At 31.4% G+C, this 24094-nt stretch overlaps 1 protein-coding gene and 1 long non-coding RNA gene across 9 annotated transcripts in view; one reads left to right on the top strand and one right to left on the bottom strand.

The window, feature by feature from the left end:
* RhoGEF2 (Rho guanine nucleotide exchange factor 2) overlaps positions 1-24094 on the bottom strand; it is a 1010441-nt gene that overhangs the window by 633903 nt on the left and 352444 nt on the right. The gene's annotated exons all lie outside the window — the stretch shown is intronic.
* The window catches only part of LOC142318894 (uncharacterized), a 56937-nt gene that overhangs the window by 17660 nt on the left and 15183 nt on the right, over positions 1-24094 (top strand). The window contains exon 2 of the long non-coding RNA XR_012755071.1: positions 23591-23728. This is a non-coding gene — a long non-coding RNA (uncharacterized LOC142318894). The remainder of the gene's footprint in view (positions 1-23590; positions 23729-24094) is intronic.

The following is a 24094-nucleotide window of genomic DNA, read 5'->3' as shown; positions in this document are numbered from 1 at the left end:
CCATTTCAAATTGTGGAAAGAGTTAATTCTCATACGCTCTCTTTAATGAATCGTAAGGCCTGAAATTGCGACGAAGATAACTAATATTGAACCAATATTTTATTATTAATCATATTTTATTATTAATCAATATTTTATTATTAATCATATTTTATTATTTTATTATTAAACTTCTTCATACGCTATAAAAATCCATTATCATTCATGGTCGCCTGTATCAGCCTGTTTTTGTAAAGTAAATAAATAATGGTAATATCTTGAATGAATGCTTTTCAAAATAATTTTTAAAATTATAATATGGAAGTACTATTTCTGTAAAAGAAAATGTTCAGCTACATGAAAATGAATAACAATTATATATAATCTATATATATAAATGTTAAGTTCGTTTGTGTACGCTTCAAAAACTCAAAATGTTCTGCACCGATTGAGCTCAAATTTTAGCACGATATATAACCTGCATCAAAGATTGTTTTCATCTATTTTTAATAAATCTATGTATCTATTTTTAATTTGTACATTTTTAATTTGGAAATGTAAACAAAGGAAAACCAATCAGATCAATGCAAGATGGCCGCTGTCAAACACAACGACCAATCACAAAGAGCCCGTATGACCGTTGCCAATGTAAACAAAATCACAACTGATTAAGTAACAAATTTCTTTGAATTATATTTAACAGCTAAAACATCTGTATTTTATTTTTTTTTAAAACAAAAAAAACACCAAAACAAAAAGTAAAGCCACCAAGAAGGATGACTTACAGTAAATAAATTAAAACACCCAACTTTCTTATAGCCCAGATAGACTTAAGACTATGCAAACAAAAAAAGTCGAAATAACCAAATACACAGAAAATAATATCCCTACATAATGACCAAAAAATCCTTTGTTAGGTTAAATATTCACTTTTGTCTGAATTTACAGAAGGCATTTACAACGAAGCATTGATAAATATTGAAGACAAGTGCTTAGCTAATGCAAATAAAGTTCTTAGTCAAATGGGAATGCCAGCACCCACCCAAGCTGCGATTGCTTCATTTGATGTGGATTTACGCCGTGAGCAGAGTTACAACATTGGTGATCTTCAGTCATATGTCCAATCAAACATTCCCAAATTAACGCGTGAACAGAAAGGCATTTATGATCGCATAATGCAAATGATAAATGACGGAGTTGGGGGGACCTTCTTCTTGGATGCGCCAGGAGGAACTGGGAAAACATTCCTCATTAGATTGATTCTAGCAACGATTCGATCAAAAAATGACATAGCCTTAGCTCTTGCTTCGTCTGGAATAGCTGCGACATTGTTACCAGGTGGAAGGACTGCGCATTCAGCTCTGAAGTTGCCATTAAACAAGCAAATCATCGAGACTCCCACGTGCAATATTTCCAAAGCATTCTGTATGAGAAAAGTATTACAAAAAATGTAAACTCATTGTTTGGGATGAATGCACGATGGCACATAAAAAATCTCTTAAAGCTCTTGATCGATCGTTACGAGATTTGCGTGGAAACGTTAACCATTCGGGAATGCTTTGATATTGCTCGCAGGAGATTTTAGGCAAGCATTGCCTGTAATTTCTCGATCGACACCAGCAGACGAAATAAATGCTTGCCTGAAATATTCAACACTGTGGCGACACGTACGTACATTGCAGTTGACTACGAATTTGCGTGTCCAGTTGTAGAATGATCCATCAGCTGAGGTATTCTCACGACAGTTACTGGACATTGGAAACGGACAGCTGCCAGTCGATGAGACGTCTAGACGAATATCATTTCCTGATAATTTTTGTAATTTAGTAACATCGAAAGAAGAACTGATCGAAAAAGTATTTCCTGATATTCAAATAAATCATAGAAATCACGATTGGCTCAGTGAACGAGCTATCCTTGCCACAAAGAATAAAGATGTCTATCAACTTAATAATGTTATTCAATCCAGCATTCAAAGTGAGGAAATTACATATAAGTCGATAGACACCGTTGTGGAAGCAGATGAAGTAGTTAATTATCCAACGGAATTTTTAAACTCACTTGATCTGCCCGGGATGCCACCACACAATTTAAAATTGAAAATAGGTGTGCCAATTATCCTGTTGCGGAATATTAATCAGCCAAAACTCTGCAACGGCAAGTGACTTGCAGTTAAGAAATTGATGAATAACGTAGTGGAAGCAACGATTTTAACGGGGCCTTTCAAAAGTGAAGATGTCCTCATTCCTCGAATAACCATGATCCCGACCGATACACCATTTCAATTTAAAAGATTGCAATTCCCAATTCGATTGGCATTTGCAATCACAATCAATAAAGCTCAAGGTCAATATTTAGAATTGTGTGGTTTAGATTTAGATGCGGATTGCTTCTCACGTGGACAACTGTATGTGCTTGTTCCCGAGTCGGCAAACCAGATAGCCTTTATATCTACGCAGACAGTGGAAAAACAAAAAATATTGCATATCCACAAGTATTGCAAAATTAAACTTCTATGAAACGTATGCTTTGTTTTGTTTCTCATTTCTCATCCATGCAACCACAATGTGCCACAGCGAAGCGTGGAGGGTACAGCTAGTTGAGAATAATTATAACGGAATCAAGTAAGCAGTTAAAGTTTAATCGATTCAGCATTACGAATCGACAACTGATTTATTTTCAATCATCAGAATACGATTTCGTATTCTTATAACAGCTATGGTGGTAAAGCTAGGAAAACGATTAAATCATCGTAATTCAAATCAGCGGTCGTTAGATTTCCTTGATATTATTTTATTTTTCAGCTGAAATTTTATTTCTTCTTAGCAGGCTTTTACCCCAATAAATTGGTGCATTTCAGCACCTACCTTGTTCAGGTTTAAGACGGTGTTATTAATTGAACGTTTTGACAAAAATCCACAAAAATTTAAGATCGGCATTCAAATTTACATAAAAATAATTGAACTTCTACTGAACTCCGGGTTCTGCGGCAAGACGTAACAATTTAACAGTAATGATACTAGCTAATCACATACTACCGCCGACCTTCCGCATTTTATACTTAACATGAAGACATAAACAATTTAACAAACATAAAAAAAAACAATCACGAAACAACAGAAAATTGAATGAGATCATGTTATACATTCTTGGTTTCTAATGAAAAGTTTCTGGTACGCATATGGCAGAAGCTAAAATTTTTAATTAAAAGAAAAAATCATCAAAATTTGGATAATCGAGATGATTTATTACTTCAAAGCTGATCTAATCATTTACACATAATAAGACGTTAGTAGTACGTCTTACCGCAGACAGCTGTTGGCTTCCACTGTGACGTGCAAATAATGTCAAAAGGTAAACAGTCTCAACTAAAATATTATAAGTCATGTATTAGTCTGATTTATAGAGCACATCTTTATAAGATATTACCTTAAATAAAGAAGGTAACTGTCAAGCAACAATAATTACGTACTTTTACCACTTATTTATTCCCTACCGTCAATTGCCTGCAATTCACAACAAAGTTTGGGTTGCGATCCGAATTCTCTTTGCAGCTTCCTATCCGAAAAACAACAGCTCTTTAATCTGCACAACACGAACGAATCCACCAACGAGTAGATAAAATCATCGCTATTCCCAAATAAGTTCAAGTATGCAGTCAGTGCAGTCAACAAATAAAATACCTCGAAAATAAATACCTTCTACCAAAGTATATCTCGGATGAAAATGTGGTTATTCCAAAACCAAACACAGTGAAATGAGGCGAATCGGCCATTAACCGTGCGACTGGGTAAGAATGTCGACAGATAAAACATCTTCCACAAGGTTGTCATCTTGTAACAACAGATTCAATTACACTTGATATGCTCAAATCAAGAGTGCTGTTTAAACTGAACTCTACAACCGATCACCTGACGTATATAGTTACATACTCTTGGAGAATTACCGCTTCCCCACCTTCTACCGACTGATCAATAATTATTACTAATTATGATATACTTCCTTTCAAGTTGAAATGTTCGGTATAAAATTATGAGAAAATAAACCCACCGAATACTCTCCAAAATTCTATTTTCATTGGGAAAATAAAAAAATTGTAAAGTGTACTAACTTAATCGAAGATATTCCAAAGCAAGTTATCAATACCGAACGGTGGTCCCGGAGGTTAAAAAACAAATTATCCGTAGAAATGTTGACGTTAGATTAATGGATTACAACCTACCAAACAATACGTGGTTTATGTAAAGTAATTAACCAAAGGCAAACAAAATTAGAAACCAGAACACATTAACATACAAATACGAAAAAGATCCTCGAAAATCTCCAGCAGAGATTTCTTATAATCAAATGCTGAACGACTTTTATTATTTTCTGTAATTTATTTATAATTTATGCGGTACAACAAATTCTAAACCGGGTTTATTAGTTTTTTGAAATCCTTTTCCTATTTTATCAAGTCAAGAGGTTTCATACAAACGAAAACACACTTTAGAAATCACATATGGTGTTTTAATATAAAGTATTTAACCCTATTAAAAATTACAGTAATTTGTATATTAATCTGAATGATACGAATTCATAAAAAAGACTACGAAAAATTCTTATGTTGCTATGGTTCTTTACTAAATTACAACTAGTTTTTATTACCAAGAGGAACAAGAAATCGTATGATCTGTAAAGTCACACGGCTTCACATATAAAATATTTTAATGCTTTTATATAGATCTTTTTTATATTGGCACACGCTCCTTGTAAGTAAATTGAATTGAAGGACAAAATTATCGCTGTTGCGATCCACATTTGTTTTGTTGGTGTAAGGATAGATAGTATTTTTTGATATTTAAAGACTCAATCAAGTAATGAGTTGAGTGCACAGTATAACTGAAATTGGATATAGAAAGAGTTTTTTGTTGAAACCTTCGATGTTAGAGGAAGGCGCGGGGATCGCGCTTCCGGGAATCCGTTACTTTGGTAGTTGAGGGTTGTAAGTTATGGTAGGTGGTCGTGGTTGGAAGAGGTCATACGAAGGCGATAGTAGGTTGTATAAATAATACACTGAGGGAAATTTCTGCCGAGGTATTTTCATCGGTGGCATCCTGACAGAGACCAAACTGATAAATGTGTTGTGTTATCAAGTTTAGAGGGTTTAAAGGACGACTTCCGGTATAGCCCATAGCGGCTAGGAACGGAGGGGGAGATCTGGCGACCGGGATCGTCACAAGGCGTGTTTTCTTCTACGCGGGTCAGGATGTTATAAGATCATAGGTAAAACTAGATCAGTGTCAAAGTCTTAAGTAAAGATCCTGATATCATATGAAAATTATTTTTTTTGTTAATTTTGGACTGATCAGTTTTTTCTTAAACCACATTTATTTGTTTAGTTGTTTTTTTGTTTTTTTTTTACTTTTTCATTTATTTTACTATGAATTTTAAAATAGTTTCTCAAATAACTATTTAATGAATATTTAGACCGATAAATAATTTTTATTAAATGTTTTTTAAAGAACGAGGTTCTAAGTGCTCGTATGTAACGAAAACACGAGTACGCTCAATTCATACAGGCTGCTTTTTTTAAAAGTAAGCCTAACCCTTACGAACAAAAACAATTATTATTAACTTGGTATTGGATCGTTATAACGTAATGACTCTTATTTCTGCATTCAAAAGTTTTTCCCGCACACATTCTAGAAAATATATACAAGTTATCGGTTATCCAAACAGCCTTTGCTCACACTCCGTAGGAGTCGTTCTATGAAATCCTTTTCCTATTTTATCAAGTCAAGAGGTTTCATATAAACGAATAGGCTAATCTGTATCTAAGAAACCGAAAGAATATTAATAAAGTTTTTAAACCTTGACTTCCAGTTTAGCAGAAGTGAAATTATAGGTAGATCAGGAAAGCCTGAACTTTCAGACCTCGAATCATCACGCATGGACTCTGCTTAAAAAAATTAGAAAGCGGAGCTCCTATTCAGAGGCAAAAAGCAAATGTCTCCCCAAACACCGTAGCGTACCACGTAATGGCAACGTCCAGAGCATCAAGAGACAGAGTATGCTCACCCTTTTACACTTGAAGAAATTGAGTCGGCGCTCAAAGACATCGTTCCAGGAAAAGCACCAGGATTCGATGGCATCAATCCGGAATTCCTGTTAAACTGCAGAAAATACGCAAAACTTTGGCTGGCCAGATTCTTCACTGACATAATGCAGACCGGTTGCGCACCCAGAGAGTTCAAACAATCGAAGTAGCCATCTTAAAACCAGGGAAACCAGCAACTTACCTCAGAGCTACAGGCCTCTAGCATTGCTATCAGTGATATAAATTACTAGAAAGGCTTATTAACAACAGAATCTGTCAAGAGAATATTTGATGTTACACCGATAGAACAAGCAAGCTTTAGACCAAAACGAAGTTGCACCGACCAAGTTCTCTCGTTCACAACGTACATTGAAGCGGGGTTATAAAGAAATCTTAAAACCTGTGCTGCATTTATTGATTTATCAGCCGCTTACGGCACTTTCTGGAGTGAAGGCACGACTGGTAAGGTCCTCCGTGTAATCCCCTGAAAATTAACAGCTCGCTTGCTTAATAACATGTTGAACGACAGAATATTCCAACTTGTCATGGTATCCGATATAAGCTCGCCAAGGAAACTCAAGAATGGCCTGCCTCAAGGATCGGTACTTGCGCCTCTCCTTTTCAGCCTCTATGTTGGAGAAATGCCGGAGACAAGACCTGAAAAGCATGGCTACGCCGATGAGTGGGTGCTAACAAAATATAGATCGTTTGAAGAGTCGGAGGATGTTCTCATAGCCGACCTGGAGAGACTGGAAAGGTACTTCCGAAGATGGCGCCTCCAACCAAATGCTAGTAAATCAGAGGTGACATGTTTCCATCTAAACAACAAGTTCGCTAATGGGGAGCTTAAAATTGTATTCGAGAATACATGGCTGTTTCACAATAAGACACCAAAATACCTAGCAGCATCGGCTTCCACTTTGCGCACATCAGCTATGAACCTCGTCTTCTCGGCTGCGGAATATTGTGCGCCAGTGTGACTTAACAGCCCTTATGTTCATAGAATTGATGCCCAACTTAACAACACTTAACTCAATTACAACTTCAGGTAACCTGAAGATTTCCTGATAGCGACTCCAGAATCAGCAGCTTATATTAATTTGTTAGATGTTTGTTTGTAATTTTTGACTGTAATTGGTGTTGTGTCTTGGTGCCATACGCTAAATAAATAAATAAACTGATCGAACTTTGTTTATAATTACCAATTCCCCATGGAGATCGGCGGAGTAATAGGGTCTCAGCCTTCCATCCTAAAGTCCGTGGTTCGAATCTCCATTAAACATGGCATTTTTCATACGCTAAAAAAATTCCATTCTACATTCCCGCCATAACTCTTTACTTTTCAGAGCATTTTTTGAAGTCCCGTTTTCTTTTCTTTTTTATGTTTAATAAACTAATCGGAAGGCGTAATCTTGTAAAATTAATACAAAAGAAAAATCATTAACTCAATTAAAAAAAAAAAGAATTTCTAACGATTCAAAATAATTCTTTTAAACATTTTTTACAAACCAAAACACTTAATTCGGGACCAGGCTTGATGAGTTTCAATAATTTTGGTTTTTCGTTTTGATGAAGCGTCGTAAAAGGCTCGGATTATTATTTTCATCAAACTTTACCCGTTTTGAAGTTAGAGGGCACAAACTTTACACCGCGCATCCTCCTTGCGATGTAGTGTAGTAAAAACAAGAAGGATGTAATTCAAAACATCGTTTTGAACGACGTTTTTAGGACGACTCAGAATTCTTTAAATGAAATAATCATAATGAATATACCATATACATATAAATAACATGGCTATGGATCCTACAAAATAACAGTAAAAAAATGAGGAGACAGCATTAGACATAGTTCGTTCTGTATATTGATTAGTAAGCGTATAAAATAGCTTACGAGGAGTAATGTAAGCTACTTTATATCAAACATGACTACTAATTATAAAAAAATCAACAAAATCTACATATAAAATTGAATTTTCCATACATAGCTCGGTATAACTTTCTTATGCAACAATGAAGAAAATAAGACAGTTAACCTTAACATTTATTTGTTTTGTACACCATAAGATAACTGTTGAACCGATTTAAAGCAAATTTTGTGATGTACCTCAACCTTCATTACTGTCAACGCATTAAATTTTTACATACGTAAAGCCTTTTTTATGTACTCGTTACGATTCACTATGAAATAACCAGAAATCCAATTCATAAAATTTGTAATAAGCCCGGTACATCTTTTTAAATCTCAAAATTTATGCGATTCACGCACTCACAAAGCCATGTGATTATGTGATTCACACAACCATAAAGGGATCAATATTTTATTCATAATCGTACGAGTAAACTCGAAACCAATCCAGTAAAATATGCGAGTTTTTTCTGAAATTTATTTGTTTTAAGGACCGACTAAAATTGCAAACTCAAGAAACACTTAATTCGATTACATACAGACGTCGTTATCGAATTGGAAAATTGTTTTCTAACTGATACTAATCGACTGCTATAATTTATTAAAGATATTCTAAATAATGAAAAACAGGAAAAATAGAAAAGAAATGAAAAATAAAACCTTCATAAAAAGTTGAAGCGACATCAATAATAAAAAAATTGTGAGAAAAGACGTGCCTTTATATGATACCTCTTAATAACAGGACATATTAAATATGTAAATGATAATTATTCGATATACGTATTGATAACCAATAACCGTTATTAAGCGCATTAATAAAGCATCTAAAATTTACCAAATTTAAATCTGAAACGACAGGGGAAAAAAGTACGGAAAAAATGAAGGATTTGAGCATGCATTGAAAAAATACATTTTGGTTACAGTTTAACGAACTTCGAATGAATAGTTTATAAGTACCATATATGCAAACAAACACGGTTCATTCTTAAAGATTAGCAGACTCAGACACATTATTTACGGAATAAAGTATACGAATTATTTGAGAAAAATGAACATTACGATGTTACGTAATTTGCTATTTGTAAATAACCCCCGGAAAAAAACAAAATGTGTAAGCGTTAATGTATATAGTACATTAATTATATTTATATAGGCATTTATTTAAAAAAAACGGTTGATCTCCAAATACATGGACTCTACGATCTGTCAAAAATAACATACTAAGTTAATCTTCAATAATTAAGTACTTATAAACAAATTAAAATAAATAATACGGCAATATACTTTTCTAAAATAAAATTCATTGAAAAATCACGCACTTTCCATTCCAGCAATATGTTGTCTCCTTAAAATCTTTTTTACAGATATAATTAGTAGAAAAATACTTTTAAGCAAGGATTAATAATACGATTCGTGCAATCATAATTTACAATAATAAAATGCATTCTTAAATTTACTGCTATTATTATCTCAATAAATACATACTGAAAGCCCTTTTTGTTTAAATAAATATATATGCTTACATATTGTTATTTATTTTATATACTTTTCATATATTTTCGTAGTTTGTTTTAGAAAACACTAAAATACACGAAACTTGTAATAAAAACAAATGAAAGGAATGAGTAAAGTAAATAATAGTAAGAGTAATGTAGTGTCAAGAGAACCACGAGAAATGCAATCGTCGGGCAATAATACTAGTAGCAACAGTAAGGGAATGTGTGTGTGTGTGTGTGTGTGTTTGAAAGAGAGAGAGAGAGTGACTGAATGAGGGAGAGAGAGAATGACTGTGAGCAAGAGTACAGGAAGAGGAAGAGGTACGGACCACGTGGATCAATAGCCGGCCGGCAATCCCGGCGTTCCCTCAGGGACCTCCACCACATCACATCACACTCGCTATCGCATCATACTAGTCCGGAACCGACACCAGCTCTTTCCGCATCGGAAATCTAAAAGCAAACTTTTTTTTCTAATCGAAGTAAATATCAAACAGTACTTTCAAAAGAAGAAGGAAAAATGTGTAATTTTTTTTTATTTCGTTTATATAAAAAAATTCATCTCGAGATAAAAATACTATAAAGAGATCTAAGCTCATTTCTTTATTTGCCAATAAAGTTATTTTGATAGCATAAACCAACACAGTTGTAGATAAATAAATTTAGAACAATTACACAGACAACTGCTACGTCACCTTAAGTAAGTAAGTCTACGCGACACCTTGTGTGATATGAATCAAGAACTCAAATCCGAACACAAGTAAAGAAGCGAAGATTTAAAACGAGTACACTACAAGACCGGTCGATCGAAATACTGTTTGTAGTTAAATATAATCCAATTAATTTGTGATTAAAATATAATTATGCTTTACCTAAAAATTAGGCTCACACTTAAAGCAATGCTAGAAAGGAACCGATAATCTAACCTATTACATAAACGTATTAACGTAAACGTAAGGAACCGAATACAGTTCTAAGCAAACATTTTCATTTTTTACAATTTAATAATCCTCATAAACTTCACCATTTGTAGCTGATAATGTAGGTAATTTTTTTTTTCTAACAAGTGAAAAATTTCTTAGAAACAAAATCTTCCGCACCTAAGACTGAGAAGCAAATACTATCAAAATTATGCTCTATCTAAACTAAGCAATAAGATAGTGATGTACTGTATTTAAGAAACTGAGCGTATAAATAAAATCGTAGCAGAGAACGATTTTTAAAAGATTATTAGATATATCTATGTTGTGGGTATTTATATTTCTTAATAAGCGGTATTTAAGGAAATATCAAATTGTGAGTAATGTTTCTGAGATACGTCTAAATAACGTTTAAATAAGATACCTTATTTAAACCTTAAGAGCAGATATCCTCTTGCGTAACGTGGTAAACAAGTACAAGTAAATACTTAAACGTGAACGTTGGTTCACGTTTAAGTATATATTAAAAGAAAATGTGCTACTATCACACAAAAAATAATATAATACAAGCAATAAATAATTAGACTTAAAAATAATTTAAAAAAATTTATTCCCTGCAAACGAATCAAATATTTATAAATTAATGATTTTAACGGCAAAATCTCTTATTTTAAAACATTTTTTAAACTAATATAATTAAAAAGATATACGCTTAAATACAAGTAAAATAGAATTCTAATTTTGTAAGAGAAATGGCCTACAAAGAGGGAAAAAAAATTTCAGAACAATCTTTCATACCCAAAATAGAAAATAATTTTCAAAAAATAAAACGTTTCGTTGGAATTGTAAAAAAATTTTACAATAACAATTTTTACAATAATAAAAATTTTTTGTATAATAACGGAGGAGGGCAAACATGTGATAACAAATTATATTTAAGACCATATTACAGCTTCATTGTACGCCTATTTAACACATAACTGTCATAAAAAGAAAATAAACAAATTCTGCTTGGTGAATATATTAGCATAACATTTTTATAATAATACTAACTACAACAGATGATAATAAGTACGAAAGCCTCATAATTATATCCTAAAATTAAATAAAATTGAAAAGCGAAAATAGTTAATTATAATTAAAAATAATCGCACACTATGGAAAATAATATTTTTTACCGAAAAAAAAAAAACGGGCGTTAAACATTCTCGATCGTGACCGGGGTGTATACACCCTGGTACGATATCATTCACCGTAGTCTTTGTAGAAGAGAAGAATGAAAAACTATTATACGTTGAGTTTACATAAAATAAATATATATCTAAATAGATAAAGAAAAAAGTATATTTTAGTTAAACCAGCAAATTCTGGGCGAATTCGACTTATCTTCGAAGACTCGACCGAAATATTTGTAAGCAATGTTACGTGGATAATTTACTGACGATTAAATCAGCCTTCCCTGAGGGGCTTCCCAGAGGACCGGAAGGATGGATTTACATACAAATTTTATACGTAAACTAGCACTTTATAAATGTATACAATATATATATATTGGACAAACAATCGATGCTAATATTTGTTCTGTAATAACTTTAACTAGCTTATTACTTTAATTAATATCCTACGCCTACTATTACCTACTTAACCTATTACTTGTATGTTATTAATAATTACATAATTCTTTAAATAAATGTTTAATTAGTTTTTCTGTAACTCATCATTCATAAAACAAAAGCAGAGGGAGACAGACAACGAGAAAAAAATGAGGTCTATACAACAGATATTGCCGTAATACAATTTCGAAACTTTATCTCGTGAAATAATCAAATAATACGAACTTTCTCCGCGATCGATTAATTTATTACAAAGCAATAACCATATTTCATACAACTGGGTCGAGCTCAATAGTATACAGACCTACACCGGTAACAGAAAATGTTATTGGTAATACAAAGAAATGTACTTAAAACATTACGCGTGACATAACATCCATACATTAACTGGATGCGCTTAAGGCCTTCAATCGATCTACCTGTCGTTTTAACACATCACGTGTCGTTGCGCGTGATACTTAATACCATTCTGACCGTTAATAAAGGAAAATAACTCACGTTTTATGGATAAAAGACATTAATTTTAAAGCGAGGTAATTAAACCGATACAAAATAAGTCCATCCGCTCAAGAAAAGTTTGAATCTTTTTGATTTCCATTTATTTAAGAGAACATTCATCAAGAAAATTTAAATAAGCCTCGACCGTTTGGCTATGCTTATATTATTTTATATAAAATAATATAAAACTAAACAAGTAAAAATTTTCCGTAAGTTAAATAAAAAGGATAAAATCTCGACTTTCACGATTGAAATATTTATTACGATCGTTCTACTCACGATTGAGTTAAAGCTAAATACGTAAGTAGGCTGAACAAAGTGTTCTGTGTATTTGTATTTAACGATAATCAATTTTTATTATTATTTTAAGCAAACTTCAACGAAAATAATAAACGCATAAAGCCAACATCTAGAAAAAAAAATACCGTGTACTACGCTATAATAAATCTCAACGAATAAGATTATAAATACCAATACAGTAAATATATTTCTTATTCGGATACACACATGTATCTTAAATAAGACACAAGTTTGAAAGGAAAGGACAACTCAAAATTAACCAACTACAGGGGCTAGTTTTTACTTACCCGTCTAGATAGCGCTATAGCAGTAGAAGGGTATTGTATTTAATTTTTATTGTATTGTATTGTAAATAGTTAAGTACTGTAATCGGTCCAATTTGGGCATATGCGGTTTTCACCGAATCTTGACGTTTTGACGCCTAAGGAACCCAAAAAACTGGAAGGAAATTTTCCGGATGTTAATCTTCGTATGTATATGTGTGTGTGTGTGTTCGGTATTGGTCTCTAAATCACCTTACATCTCCAGAACTACTGGACCTATTTTGAACAAACTTGGTCTGGTTACTTCTATAAATGAGGCATTGATGCCACTAAATTTTCAACTTAAAAGGGCAAGGGGGATGAGGCTGTAGAGCAAGGTCATCGTCAGTATCTCGAGATTTCACCTAATTAAGGTCATATATTCTTAGGCGCATTTGTTAACGATTAAAAAAAATATTTGCAAAATCGCACCTCCACCCCAAAAATGCTCTAAACTAGCGGCTAAGTGGGCATACTGTGTCAATAGTATCCCCTGTCACCACAAGGAGCACTAGTGTCGCAGTCCGCCATCTTGGAATTACCCTTTCCCTCGTCCTCTTCAACCGAGAAATTTGAAATTCCACAGGTTTGCCGACAAAATTATTTTTTACAAGTTAAATATTAATTATTTATTTTATTTCATTTAGTAAATATTTCACAGGTTGGAAGCACTGACGTACACCTGTTGTAGTCGTCGGCTATATTGTGGTGTCACAGGTGAGCGATAGAATTAAATAAATTAATAACATCTAAAGTGGAAAAAGTAAGCCGGTTAGGCCGGGTCTCGAACTCGAACGCCCGGTTGACTCGATACCTGGTACGTTAACCGTCGCGGCTATACCATCTGCCGAGCGTACAAGCGAAATTTGTTCTATGTAAGTTGAAATTACATTAGTTTAGTTAGTGCCGACCGTCACCGCTAACTAGTTAAGAATAAAAGAAGGGTCTCATGAAAAATGTTTTGATCGAGAATACGTCTTCTGTATAGATATAAAACATGGATATTAAGAAAACGGGAAAAAGAAATGTGGATATTAAGAAAAACAACTGAAATGTGGGTTTACTGAAAACTGATGAGGATTGAATGGATAGACGAAGAGAAAGATAAACAAATAATGAAAAAAAATAAACGATAATATAGAAGTTTTATCGTAACAATTACAAATAAGAGAGCAAACTGGTGGGCCATATCATGAAAAAAGAAAGGTCGGTTGAAGATAGGCCGGAAGAGAATAAAAATTACTGAGATCCCTAAACCGAAATAGGGTCTATCAGAAACTAGAAAATTTGGCTGGGAATAGAAACGAATGGAGACGGACCTTGTGTAAAGGATATGCCACAGTTCAGATAACCGCATAATGACTGAAAAGATATATCGGTGTTAAGGCGTTTACAATAGTAAATTCATTTTTATCACTTATCACATTAGCAGCAAGAAATTCCTTTAAAAAATACGCTATGATTCGATAGTACATGTGTTTCGCTTACTGGAAACAATGGAAATCAATGGATTTCCTCACAGAAGTCGTGCGATTTTTTGAACATAACGTTTGTAACCTAGTTGTCTACGAACTGATCGCCATACGATCTTGTTAGGATCAAACAAAATAGATTTTTCCAAAAAAACTGTAAATATATTCGATCTTTTTCCTAACACTTCACAAACAAGTACAGAGAAATTACGGCCGAAACATTTCATGCGATGAAGAATTTTTGATTTCAAACCGAATGTTAATCAGAATAAAGGAAAAGAAAAGCCTCGGAAGTTTAAACGCGTAAATAAAAAAACGCGTTTAAACTTTAAATAATGTTACTCCGGTCGGGATATATTTCATAGCTTTCTAAAATCTGCTTTTGCTATAATTACGATCAAAGAAAAAAATCGATATATTTTGTTCAAATGGACTTTCATAAATTTCTAAATAATTTTTAACGGTTACATTCATACTACGAAAAAAATATGCAGAACTATTTTTGCACGCAAGTACTGTATTACACTTTAAAGCGAGTTTCAGATAATTTTTAAATTAATTTTAGTTACAATATTAAAACAGATCTGCCGCGAAGTTACCCAATGCTTTAGATAAATAGTGCAATATGTACAAATCCAACACGCAAATGAATAAAAAGTTATAACCGATTAAAAGTCACAAGATACTATCGACTGTGTTACCTAGATCATAAAGTCCGTTATGTGATCGTCAACAGAAATTTTATGCTTTATGATTAGTTCAAAATAAGTATGCGAACAGCTAAAGCTACAAAAAAAAAATTATACTATTGCACTGTTATTAAATCCTTTAGATTTGTTAACAATGATAGTAAAGAATATACAGACGTATTATGATATTTTCCAGTAACACATTTAAAATGCTAATAAAAATATACAACATAAATAAAGCATTTGTAAATTAAGAAAACCAAAACAAAGCCAATTAAATTAGAAAGTTTATTTTTACTTAACTATTTTATTTTAAATTTTAAATAAAGTTGTGCAGACTAAACAATCGATATATAAATATTTATTTTAATAAAACAATTTTTTTATGAGATAGGCAATATATAATAACTATTCAAATAACATATCTAAACATAAATAATACAGAGTAATAAAAGCTACTACAGTTTTAGCAATCCATGACAAACGCAGGGCATTAAAAAAATGTAATTTCTCGATCGTAAGAAATATTTTATAAACAACTTAAAAAAAAAAAATTAGATGAAAACTTAATGACAGGCATATATACAAAAAATTGAATAAAGCTATTTTAACTCAAATCACATCGGTAGATTCCACTCACCGCTTATACTAGGCTCAATGAAAATATTTTCAAACCATTTCCCGCCTCACTCTTCACGACCGGTATTAACCATTCCTCATGTTAAAACTAAATAGCAAGTCCTTGTTTCTAGTAATTTATAGATTAAAATGCAGTGTACATTTTTTCACTTTTTTTTTACTATCGTGGACGTAATTAATGCTTTCTTGTTTGTACCGGTCAATTATGCTGTAATATTTTATTTACGAACGTACATTAGTAACATACTATTATTCCACGAAACATTTATACTGTTATCAATTGGCCATGAAGAGTAACGACTCTAATAATAATTATTTTTACGTTACAAATATATATATTTTTTTAAACAAGCAAGCGATAATTTATTCGACGTAGGGGAAAAAATAATCCAAACTCCGTTACTCAACAAAAGTTCCAATTTGTTTTTTGAAACGAAAAATTTCTGAACCTCCTCCTCATTCCTAAAATCTACAAATAAATCATGTGCGCCGTTAGTTTCTACTGAAAAACTATATTGTTTGTCGTACATTAGACACAATTAGGAAATGAAAAGACATATCTACTGAACTGACCGTTTTCGGATAGGCGGTATGAAATTGCAAGCAGAAAGCTACTATGTATTTTCTTACTGATTACTTCAAAATTTTTTACACGGATATGGTAATCACAAGGGCCGATTTAGAAAACGATTCGCTAATTAAGTGAAGCAGTATACTATTTGGATTTGTATAGAAGTACGGTGTACACCAGGAAGTACACTATTTTTGCAGCGTGAATTTATCGCATAAATATATGTAATAAGCAGCAAGAAATATTTACCATACAGTGTTTGACATCAATAAGGAAAATCTCAGTCTGTACCGATGATCTTTCATTTCTCATGTCGGTTACTGTTAAATCATCAGACTTGCCGATACGAAAAAGTAATAATAAACAACTGTAACCGAAATTTTGCATTACAGCGATACAAACAGACAACGGGGTGGATTCTGGGTACTTATACCAGGGTTTATCAGTCTACTGTTAAGAGAAACCTACAAAAAGTCTGATTACGGAACTTTATGATAATAAAAGTTACGACAAAGGGATGGGTATTTTAAATATGAACTTTTCTATTATATATACCGGTTAAGTTCTTCCGCGCACGTAAAACGATAACATTATGTCGATAGCTTCGTAAGAGTGTCTGAGTGGATGCGAGCATTCTTATTCGACTGACGTTCAGCTAAGGGTGAATGTCGGGTACGTGAACCGAATTAATATCAAAGAGTAATTAGTAACCGGTAGACTGTGACAAGCAGTTCAAGCAGAACAAATAGGAATTACTGCAGACCAGCGTTTCAAATTTCAATTAGTATATACATAGGAAAACTCTTAAAGCGCTGTTTGAATTTGGATTCTCTTATGCGGTCAGAAGACCGCATACTTTTCTGTATTTATTATCTAAATCAGAGGCGGGCAATCTTTTCGATATGCGAGCCAAAAGTGAAAATAAACAAATTCAAGCGGGCCTAGTATAATGAAACTATATGTAAATAAGATTAAGTAGTTTTTAAGAATAAAAAAACAAGGGCGACTTTTAAGAATCAATTATTTCTCGTAAACAATTTTGTCGTTAATAATTACCATATAAAGATAATATTACATACGTTTATAAAAATACATATAAGAATTTAAGAAAAACACTAAAATTATTTTATGATATTTAGTGCGACGTTTGCTATTTCTTATTAGTAGATAATAAATTAATATCCGGCTCAGTATTGGTCGTTGCAACAATAAGGCTTCTCTGAACTTTCATCGGTTATTCTCGAAATGGTTTTCGATATTAAAAATGTCATTTTTTAAAAATTGTTCCCATTTATAGGAACTTCCAAGTAATGAAATTATTTTTTTGCATCATTAACTGCGGAAACATTTGAGGATCTAAGTTTTTGTAGAAATTGATTTTTTTATAATTCCGTAAATTTCATTTTAAGGCCCTTTTTTGCAGCTCTATTATTTCCATCTCAAAATTTTCAGGAATTCAATTATGTCCGTTATGATGAAAGGATAAATGTATTAAAAATACATCGAAAAAATACTGTTTGTTTTTAAAATTGGTGAATCTTTCTTCGAATTCTTGACGTAATTCAACTAAAATATCTATATATTTTTGTTTTTCAAAACCGTTTTCATAAGTAGAATGAAATGCTGGAAAATTACTAAAGTTATTTTTCTTCACCTGACTGAAATAGTTTTTAAATTATTTTAAAATGAAAAAAAACATTTTCATACATTTCTGTGAGCATTTGATTTTTCTTTTGTAACCATTTTTTCATTAAGTTCATTTAAATGAGTAGTAATGCCAATTAAAAACGATAAGCCGTACAATTATTCTTTATTGTTCGGTTCTGGAACGGTATTTTCATTGATTTCTATAAAAAGCTTCACCTCTTCTTTAAGTTCGAAAAACCACTTCAACATAACTCCTTTAGATAGCCATCGTACTTCACAGTAATTTATCAAATCCCCATATTGAGATTCCATGTCGTAAAATAATTCTAAAAATTCTCCAAGTTTAAGCGATGATTTGGATTTAATTTCGTTTATGAATTTAACAACTTTCATTACGTCTTTTATATCCACAATTTTAGAACACATGTTTTACTGATGAATCAAGCAAAGGGAAACAAATTTTTCGTCATACTCAGTTTCACTTTATTGTTTTTGAAGCAAGCCAAGACACCTACTTATTCCTACCATCGACTTTGCCTCACCCGTGCATATTCCGAACATATCACGTCTGGAACAAATAAGATAACTTGATCGAGCAATATGCATATTCCAAACATATTACGTCTGGAATAATTAAGATAAGTGGATCGAGGAATATTTTGTTACAGAACGCAATAGTAATCCATAAAAAACGACTGTTGTATCGTTTTTTTAATTACATTAAATATATCGTTTCCTGTTGTTTCAGGATTAGTAAGGGATAAAAGTTCAGTTAAATTGAAGTTTTCGTTGATTTCTCGTAGGAAAATGAGCGTAGGATAATTGAGCGCTGTTAGTAAAATCTGTAATTTCGTCGACCGCTAACGAATAGCATTCAAAACATTTAATATTACGTTTTAATGACTGTTTGACGTTTTTAGATATTCTTGTTACTGTTCAATGCGTCTTGTTATTGTTCTACGTGATAAACTTATATTCTGAAATTTGTTTTCTGCTCGGGAAACACATTACTTTTACTCCGGCAAGTATGTAATTTTTAACGAATTCCCCTTCTGAAAACGGTTTCGAATTTTCTCCAAATTATTTTGCGACAATATAGCTTCCCTTTACAGAATTTTCTGACTTATTTGGTACTTTTTATGAAGTATGTCTGCTGCTTAGTTAACATCTTTAAATTGTCTATTTTGGCAGTTCACTCTTCTCTAGCAGATTTATCATATTCAGAATACGATAATAATAATAATAATATTTCTGAATATTATATCCCTTAATAACAACAGATATACTATTCATGCAAATCAGGCGCAACGAATTAGTTTTCCGTTCTAAAACAAAATATTGCTAGATCCAGTTATCTTAAAATGCCCGATTTTGCATACTAACTTTTTTTAAATTTATTGGAAGTAGCCCTTCTAATATTGAAATTTAATGTCATGAAAATAATAATAAGTAAAAATAAAATCGAGATTATCTTTTGATTCACAATGCAAAATCAAACGAAATATACCACCAGTGGTATACTTACTACTTTAATATTACTAACACTCGCTGTAGCTTTCGACTTTGATCGCATAAGCTCAATCTCGATGTACGGTTGCGATTTACGCCGTGCACGGTATCGGATACAGAGCCAAATTTCTGCATATACTTTGTACATGCTCGCGGACCACAGGTTGCCCATCCCTGTTCTAAATGAACGAAACCGTTAACACAAGGACGTTTTTACATAAACTTGATCGTACATTGAGAATACAATTAATGAAAACTGTCCGAGTCAGAAATCACCTATACATAAACATAAGACTGAAAAAAATGAGAAAAACATTTTTTAATTTCAGAATACAAGTCCGCTCTTTCAATCCTATCACATAAGATTTAAAAGTAATTTATAAACATTTACCATTTGCAAAACTGAAAACTACATTCTTCAATATAGTTAAATTCAATCCACGATCAGAATTTCTCATTATATGCGATCGACAAAAAAACTTAAGCATGTTTATTTACAGTGCAATACTACAGTACTTAAGGTACTGCATAGGTAAAACTTTAGTTTTACCTATGCAATCTAGTACCCTTCAAATCTGTTTAGATTTTATTTACTTTAGCTGTTTAATCAGATGTTATCATGCATCTATTTCTATAGAATATACATTTTAAAATCCAACTACTCTTGGGTAAAGAGAAGAACGCGTGACTTCATCAATTTTTTAATCGATTGCTTGATTAAAAGTAAATAAAAAAAATTCAATAAATCTTTCTAATGCAACATTTAAAGAATAAACTAATTAAAACTGTACTTAACGAGGTAACATAATGTTATGATGGTGAACAAGTAAATAGAATCAAAATGTTAGTACAATCAACGTGTATTGCTAATACTTGTACATTCACTATTTTTTTTTTTAATCAGTATTTTGACAACAAATGTATGACTAGTTAAAAAATTAAACAGAAAAGTATGCTAACAAGTTTCAGAACTAAGGACGTTATAAAGTCATAACGTTTAAAGTTATTGAATTAAAAATTAAAAACAAGAATAAAAAGTAAGAAATTTGAACCGCAAATCAAATAAAATCTATTTTTCTTTATGACATGGTACTAGGTTAATGAATATCCTGTATTACGTTACATAAATATGATTGTTTCCTTAAGCAATCTCGCTCAATCTGGAAGTGACATATAGACGATCTTTAATCTTAAAATATGACATCACTGTATTTGTATTTTAATAAGTTTATCACCAAAAAAAGATTCAGCATGTTATTCTACAGCTTCCTTTTTGTGTTAAATTAATACTAGGTGAGAAGTATTTATTTCCCACAGTGATAAATCCAACAGTCTGTGCGATTCATAGAAACCAAGGTACATAGAATTTTATTGAAATTTGATAACACTTAGCCAATTTAGCATAAAAAATTCATACAAAGTATTGATAATAAAAAATATCAATAACAACATGTCTGCTTAGCACAACGTTAAGCGTCAGAGACTGATTTATATTCCGTTGCAGAGGCTACTCTGCAACGGAACTATTTTTATATTAAATTCTTTGCAAAAGTTTGTTCAATATTTAAAAAATTAATTTCTACCGAATACTTTTAATTATGATAAGTTCCTTTAAACTAGTATTCTTACATTCCTTAATTATTGTTCTACTGTACTTCTTTAACCCGAAAGTAAATAGAACAATATTTTCAAAGATAAAATAATCCTTCATTAGCACCAAAACCTAACAGTTCATAAAATACCAATATTCAGCTGAAAAATTATACAAGCAAATCTATGACTAGTAAAACAAATTAAACAGAAAGGAATGCTACTAATTGGTTTCAAAACTGAGCATATAACAGTCATAATTTTTAAGTTATTGAATTAAAAATTAAAAAATCCTTAAAAAGTAAGAAATTTAAACAGTATGAGATATGAAAACCGAACCATCAATAAACCATTAATTTAAAAATCCTACCGCTGCATTCCTATACCTTCATATAATGTTCAAATAACACGTAATGTTGATGCAGCTTTTAAATAATAATTGCTATACAGTTATATTTAAGATATGTTAACAATTACTTTTAACAGCAGTCTGTATATATATAAAATAAATACCGATATTAAAAGTTTAACAATACAAAAAAAAAAGTCATCATGTACCTGATTAACAAAACATTAACATTAAAATATATACATATAACTTCGGATAAGTCAATAAACTGTTTCCTTTATAATCTGATGTTTTCTCAACATCGGCCATGGGAGAAGCATACCAGAAATATAAAGAGAAGTAAGAATGATTATACAAACAGTAGAAATCCTACTAACTACTTTCCCTATATATCATCAAAGTGCTGTGCTGGGTGCTATCACCTGCTGTACATTTAACTAACTGTAGGCTCATGAAATAGTAAACTATTAAATAAAACTAAACATTTTCATGTAAAAATTCAAAATATTTTGCAAAAAATAGAATAATAATTAAATTATATATAGTATATATTTCCAATATTTAGTGATGTTAATTAAAAATGATACTTTGTTTTCCAACCCAAAAAACAAATAAATCCTTTTCAAAACATTTAAATAACTACTAGTTTTTGGAATAAAGATCAAAAGTTATGAATTAAGAAACAGCAACAAACAATTACAATTTCAATGAATAGGATAATTATTAAAAAAAAATCATACATAGACCGTGCTTAGAAAGTACAAAAATACCAAATCATCATCAAAATTCATACAAATATTAATAGTAAATTAAACTACAAAATCTATCTTGAAGCTTGTGTAATTATGAAATATAATTATAACAGATAAATGTTATATTAGATACATATACTTGTCTTTATCCTGTAACAGGATAAATCTTAGAAAAAAAAACCATAAATTAAACAATAGTTTGCAATCAAAGCAGCCAACAACCGACACAGTTAGCTTTGCATAGTTGACCGAGACTACCTCCATAAGCATCACAAAACAGCACTTCTCCACGTGCCTCTCATAAAATATCTACTCAAATAAACCACACTACTACATCGTACATCTGTAACGAAACGAACTATTCAACTTTATGGTAGCAGGCCTCATACTGTTCCAGCAGTGAACTGAATTCAAGATATTCTGTTCTTTATAATCGGTTAGCCTTGAATATCTGCACAATATTATCTCAAGCACGTATACCACCAACTGATATTTCTGCATGATTGAAGCAGTTGCTGGTGCTACTATTCTTAATAGCTAACATATTTTAAATGATAACATTGGAACCGGCGAACCATTATTTCTTAAATAATAAATTTATATGGACATGAAAACATATCCATATAAAACTAGAAAAACAGAAACTTGATATCACCAAATTAATGATTCTTCTTGTATGTGTATACGCACATGTATATATAATTAAGAGAAATTTATAAATTTTTTTGTATAACTTTATTTTATTATATATTTATTAGTATCTAGTTAGTTATGCCAACTGTATATATATTTAAACTATGGAAAACATTACAAAAAATGGTGCCTACATATAAATAAAAAAAAATTTATAAGAAATGGAAGGCAAAAAACTTGCATTTTAATACAAATAAAAAAAAGGCAGAGAAACTGTGTATTAATACTGCTTAAAATGCACTAAGGTAAACATGTAACTTTCCTACTAAATAGCTATTTTGAATTTCATGCCAAAAAATAACCTTTTCAGTGAGTATGGATTATATTAAGCAATAATGAGAAAGAAAACATGAAAAATATTTTCAGATCGTTTATGTAAACAGTATAAATTTTAATTTAAAAAATCTAACCATTAGATAGATGTCTTTTAAAAACAAAAAAAAAACATTGAAATCCGTCCATTTGTGAATGAGTAAGCTCAAACAAATATTTTTTTTTGAAGTTAATAAAAAATTAATTCTATGAAATAATAGTGTTACATATACAAGTGAAGTGAAGGGGCAGTTGTATTATTATTATTTTTTTAGATGTTTAATTCACTCCATAAGCTTGAAGCTTATCACTTAAAATGACATGCCTGACTGGAATCCAGACCTGGGACCTTCTCAATAAAAGGCTGAGATACTACCGTTCCACTAAGAAGGGCAGCATAAAAAAGTATGAAAGTAAGTTCAAAAAATTGTTAAAAAGAAATTATTTATTATATTTTATGAATAATGCTATGTATTTTATAAATAAATTTCTTTCTTTTACAATCTATGTATAATGAAAAGTAATTCTTTGTAGGTAAACTTTACTAATTTGAGCATTATTCAAAAACAGTATTTTAACTGAAAAATAGTTTCACTGCACCATTTAGATGAAAACAATATTTTTTTTTGTTATATTCTCTCAGAATAGAAGAAGCTCCTCAAAAGTTTACATATATAGCAATATTCCGTTTACTAAAATTATTCAGATGAAACATGAAAAATATACAAAGAATCAAAAATTAATCTATCTACCATTAAGAAACGTTAGTAGCTATTACT

The sequence above is a fragment of the Lycorma delicatula genome, chromosome 2 (genome assembly GCF_047948215.1).
Source record: "Lycorma delicatula isolate Av1 chromosome 2, ASM4794821v1, whole genome shotgun sequence".
In the NCBI taxonomy this organism is placed as follows: Eukaryota; Metazoa; Arthropoda; class Insecta; order Hemiptera; family Fulgoridae; genus Lycorma; species Lycorma delicatula.
This window is presented reverse-complemented; position numbering and strand designations above follow the sequence as displayed.